Raw genomic sequence first — 5,756 nt, 5'->3', positions numbered from 1 at the left:
TTAATTTTATATATCTTTTTTTTTTTTTAAATTACAGTTTATACTTACTATTATTTTGTATTAGTTTCAGGTCTATAGCCTAGTGGTTAGACAATTATATTCTTTACAAAGTGTTCCCCCTGATATTTTCAGTGTTTGACTGGCACCATAACATAGTTATTACTATATTATTATTTTGGTTATTGTAAGTAATGCTGCAATGAACATAGGGGTGCATATATTCTTTTGAATTAATGTTTTGAGTTTCTTCAGATATATACACAGAAGTGCATCACTAGGTCATAAGGCAGTTTCAGTTTTAATTTGTTGAGGACCTCCATACTGTTTTCCATAGTGGCTGCACCAATCTGCATTCTTACCAACAGTGCATGAGTGTTCCCTTTTCTCCACATCCTTGGCAACCCTTGTGGGATGCTTTCTTTTTAAATCCTGCCAGGTTGTTGAAGGTTTTTATTATCTGAACTAGAGGCCCTGTGCACAAAATTTGTGCACAGTAGGGTCCCTAGGCATGGCTGGTGATCAGGGTCGATTGGTGGGGCGATCGAGGGGCCCCTGCTGGCACCTGCCTTGGCAGGCCTGGTGCCGCCTGCTTGCCAGCCCCACCCTCCCGCCGCTGCCACCGGTCAGGGCCTGCGGGCTGGGGGCAGCTCTTGTGTTGAGCATCCGTCCCCTGGTGGTCAGCGCATGTCATAGTGACCTGTGGTCCCACCATTCAGTTGATTTGCATATTAGCGTTTTATTATATAGGATTACAAACTAGACATTCAAACTGTTGGATTGGGAGAAAAGAACTCGGACATAATTGTAACATTTTAGTTTGCATTTACTAATATTTCAGTTCCTCACACTGTCTAGATGTTACATGAACAAAGGCATGGAATTGATACAAATACTGGGCTTTGGTTTTCTCTCACCTACTGATTGAGGTTAGGGAGCCTTAACATGATAAAAGAGGTTTTCTTATTACAAATGTATTAGGGCCGTGACACTGAAGCCTGGTTAAAAGTTAGAGCCCAGTGTCCTTATTTTTCAAAACGAGGTATTGTCACAGCTAAACATCAGCCAGGGGATCTACATGTTGTGTGGTTATAGCAGCAAATGACAACTGCAGTAAATTGCAAAGCCCCATCCTGACCAGGGTTTTCAATAAACATTAAAAAAGAACAAAACAAAAAAGCATCTTACTTTCAGATATGAAAAAAAATCTAAGCAAGAATTCAGGCAGTGAGTTATTGTTTCGGGCTGGAAATTAACCGAAGCAGACGCTAACAATGGCATCTGCCAGGAGGACATTCTAGGATTTGGTATGGTGTCCCTCACAGCCAGAGACGAGACAAAAAACTCCTCCAAACACAAAAAAATGAGATTTCTTTATACATTTGAATTCTTAAGAGCAATTATATTTGACAGTATATGACACTTCATAGTTAGGTATCACAATTTTCAGATACTTAATGAAGAAATAGAAACAGCTTAACTCATTCTTCCTGGAATATGGATATATATTCTCCAAAGGATGAACATACACTGTTTCAATGCCCATTTCAGCAGAGAACTGAAATAAAATGAGTATTTATCTTCCATAAAAATGGTGACACCTGAAACCTGTGAAGTGTAAAGAGAATCTTCAGAAAAATAACACGTATTTACAAACAACGGAAGACAATTATTAAATGATAAAAGTGTGCTATTTACATTCATATTTCCACCATTTTCATCACCTTGTTTGTGTCACATAGTATGAGCAGTACCTTTTTCATCTTATTAAAATATGAATGAAGCATGTACCTCAATCAAATACTGACATATATAGATATACATGTCCTTATACACTCATGCATAAATATGCTCTGGGAACTAAACAAGTAAATTACATCCATAAAAATAGGATATGAAAGGAAATATTTCAGAGCACTTTACAGTGTAACTAAGAGCCAGAGAAATATTACATTTCTCAATTAAAGACTTATTATTAGGTTTTAAAAGCAACTGCGAACAGCATTACCAAATGTAAAATAATTAACAGTAATTCTGTGCTATCATGAAAAATGCAATAAGTATTCTAATATCCCTAAATGTAATCATTTTCCCCTTTTAAATAGACTTTATATTTTTAGAGAAGTTTTAGGTTCATAGCAAATTTGAGCAGCAAGTACATGGAATTCCTGTATAATCATATTCTCCCCCTAATTTCCCCTTTGCCCTCCTATACCTTCCCCACTATCATGAACCAATGTTATGTAAAGCTTCCTGGGCTTAGAGACCAAAGAAGGCTGATAACTCCATCATTACAGTGAGTTTATTCAGGGAATTTACGTGCAAGGCTGGGCTTGAGTGTTGGCAAGACAACATGGATATTCTCCAAGCCTTCTGTCTCCTAGTTTCAAGACCATGTGAGAGTGGTACTTTTGATGCAGTTGATGAACCTACTTTGACACATCATCACCCAAAGTCCGTAGTTCGCATTAAGGGGCCACTCTTGGTATTGTATCTTCTATGGATTTGGATAGATGTGTAATGACATCTATCAACTACCATAGTATCAAACAGTAGTTTTACTTTCCTAAAAATTCTCTGTGCTCCACCTATTTATCCCTCCCCACCCAAACCCCTGGAAACCACTGAATTTCTACTCTCTCTGTAGTGCTGCCTTTTCCCAAATGTCATATAGTTGGAATTATACAGTGTGTGTAGCCTTTTCAGATTGGCTTCTACCAGTTAGTAAGATGCATTTAAGGTTCCTCCATGTCTTTTCATGGCTTGGTAGCTCATTTTTTTTTTTTAGTGTCTTTTTAGTGTTTGGTACATTGTCCAGATGCATTTACTTATGCATTTAGCCATTGAAAGACATTTTTATTGCTTCCAAGTTTGGGCAGTTAAAAATAAAACTGCTATAAACATCCATGTGCAGGATGTAAGTTTTGCATGGACATAAGTTTTCAATTCATTTGAGTAAATACTAAGGAGTATGATTGCTGGATTGTATGGTAAGACTGTGTTTAGTTTTATAAGAAACTGACAAACAGTGGTTGTATTCCCACCAGAAAAGAGTGAGAGTTCCTGTTGCTCCACATCTTCAAGCATTTGGTGTTTCCAGTGTTCTGGATTCTGGCCATTCTAATAGGTGTGTAGTGGTATTTCATTATTGTTTTAATTTGCATTTCTCTGATGCCATATGATATTGAACATTTTTATGTTTACTTCCTGTTTATATAACTTCTTTGATGAGGTATCTATTAAGGTTTGTGCCCATTTTAACCAAGTTTCTTTTCTTGTTGTTGTGTCTTGAGTTCTTTTTATATTTTAAACAGCAGTCTGTTATTAGATGTCTTTTGTAAATATTTTCTCCCAGTTTGTGGTTTGTCTTCTTATTCTCTTGACATTTTTGATTTTAATAAAGTCTGACTTATCATTTCTTTCATAGATTATGCCTTTGGTATTATATCTAAAAAGGTCATCTCCGTACCCTAGGTCATCTAGCTTTTCTTTCATGTTACCTTCTACGAGTTTTATAGTTTTGCATTTTAAATTTATGTTGATGACTCATTTTGAGTTAAATTTTGTGAAGGGTATAAGATCTATATTCAATTCTAGCAGGTTTTTTTTTGTGTGTGTGTGAATTTCCAATTGTTCTAGAACTATTTGTTGAAAAGACTAGCATTCTCTATTGTATTCCTTTGATCTTTTGACTTTATTTATGTGGGTCTAGTTAGGGCTCTTTATTTTATCCTATTAACCTGTTTGCTTATTCTTTCACCAATACCACACTGCTTTGACTACTGTAGTTTTCTAGTAAGTCTTGAAGTTGAGTAGTGTCAGTCCTTCAACTTGTTCTTCTTCAATATTGTGTTGGCTGTTCTGGACTTTTTGCCACTCCACCTAAACTTAAAAATTAGTTTATCAATAGCCCTCGCTGGTTTAGCTCAGTGGATAGAGCATTGGCCTGTGGACCAAAGGGTCCCGGGTTCGATTCCAGTCAAGGGCACGCACTTTGATTGCAGGCTCCTCCTTGGCCCGGGCCCTGGTCAGGGCATGTGCAGGAGGCAACCAATCAATTTATTTCTCTCACATCAGTATTTCTCTCTGTCTTTGCCTCTCCCACTCTCTCTAAAAATCAATGGAAAAATATCCTCAGGTGAGGATTAAATTTAAAAAAAAATCAGTTTGCCAATATCCACAAAATAGCTTGTTAGGATTTTGATTACACCAACTATGTCATTTTTAACTGTATGTTTCAAGATCCAAATAAGATTCAAGTATTGCAAATTGTTTAAATATCTTTAATTATCTTATAATCAACAAATTCTGTCTATGTCTTTTTCCATGAAACTTACTTATGGAAGGAATCATTTATTCTATAGAGATTTCCATAGTCTTGATTTTGAATAGTGGATCTTTCTGGTGATATTTAGCATGTTCTTCCATTGTCTGTCTTCCTGTAAATTGAAAATTAGATCTACAGGTGTGATCAAATTCAAGTTAGACTTTTTTTGGAAAAATTGCTTAGAGAAGGTCTTGTGTACTTCCATTAGAATGTACCCAATCTCTCTCCTCTTTCCTTTCCCAACAACTTGCTCACCACCCTCCCCACGCCACGATACTAGTAGCCATTTGCAAAATTGTGATATTCTAATTCTACTATTCTCTTTTCAAATATTAATTGAAATGTTTCTAAAAAAAGAAAATATCCTTTGTCAACAATTTGGTTACTCAAGGATATGGTTTATATAGAAAAAGCTTGATATGTTTTCCTTTATTTACCAAAATTTTACCCTTAGCATTCTTCAAAGTTTATTAAGAGACAGTTTATCACTAATTATGGAAATGTCTTTAACTTCATGAAAGAATATTATGAATAACTTTATGGCAATAAATTTTAGAACTCACATGAAATACATTTTCCAGAGTTTTTCTGGAAAAATACAATGTGCAAAACTAAAACCAGAACAAGAAGGAAATAAGAATGTGCAATAATTATTAGAAACATTAAAACCCTAAGTAAAAATCTTTGGTAAAATGTCTTTAGTCCTACATAGTTTCACCAGTGAATTTTTGAAAACATGTAATGAAGAAATATTGCAAAAATCTTTGTGAATTATTCCATTAAAGAGAAAAGGAGAAAATGCTTTCTGAATCATTTCATGAATCTAATATATCCTTGAGACTAAAACCAACAAGAATATTATAAGAAAAAAAAGTATAGACAAATATATTTAATGAACATGAATGAAAATTCTAAATAAGTTATTTGTAAACTAAATCCAGTAATTATAAATAGTATATCTACACTAATAAAAGATAAACATGCAAATTGACCATACCTTTGCTATGCCTTAAGCCACGCCCACCAGCCAGTCAGAGCAACTATATGCAAATTAACCCAACCAAGATGGCGGCCGGCAGCCATGGAGCTGGAGCAAGCAGGAGGCTTGGATGCCCCAATGATGGAGGAAGCCAAGCTTCCCAGACGGCTGCTGCCTCCTCTCAAGGCAACTAAGTTTCAATTATAGAAGGTAAATAAACCCCAGATACCTGCTTCCAGCTGCCATGGCCACGGTGCTGGAGCGAATAAAAAACAAAACAAAAAAAAGGAAAGGCTGGGAGATTCGGTCACCTGGGGGCATGGTCAGTCTGAAAACAGCCATCAGTCCCTCACCCAGGCTGGCCAGGCACCCCAGCGGGGACCCCTACCCTGAAGGGGCTGTGGCCAGCCTGCAAACAGCCATCAGTCCCTCACCCAGGCTGGCTAGGCACCC

This window comes from Myotis brandtii, unplaced genomic scaffold (genome assembly GCF_000412655.1).
Source record: "Myotis brandtii unplaced genomic scaffold, ASM41265v1 scaffold165, whole genome shotgun sequence".
Taxonomy (NCBI): Eukaryota; Metazoa; Chordata; class Mammalia; order Chiroptera; family Vespertilionidae; genus Myotis; species Myotis brandtii.
This window is presented reverse-complemented; position numbering follows the sequence as displayed.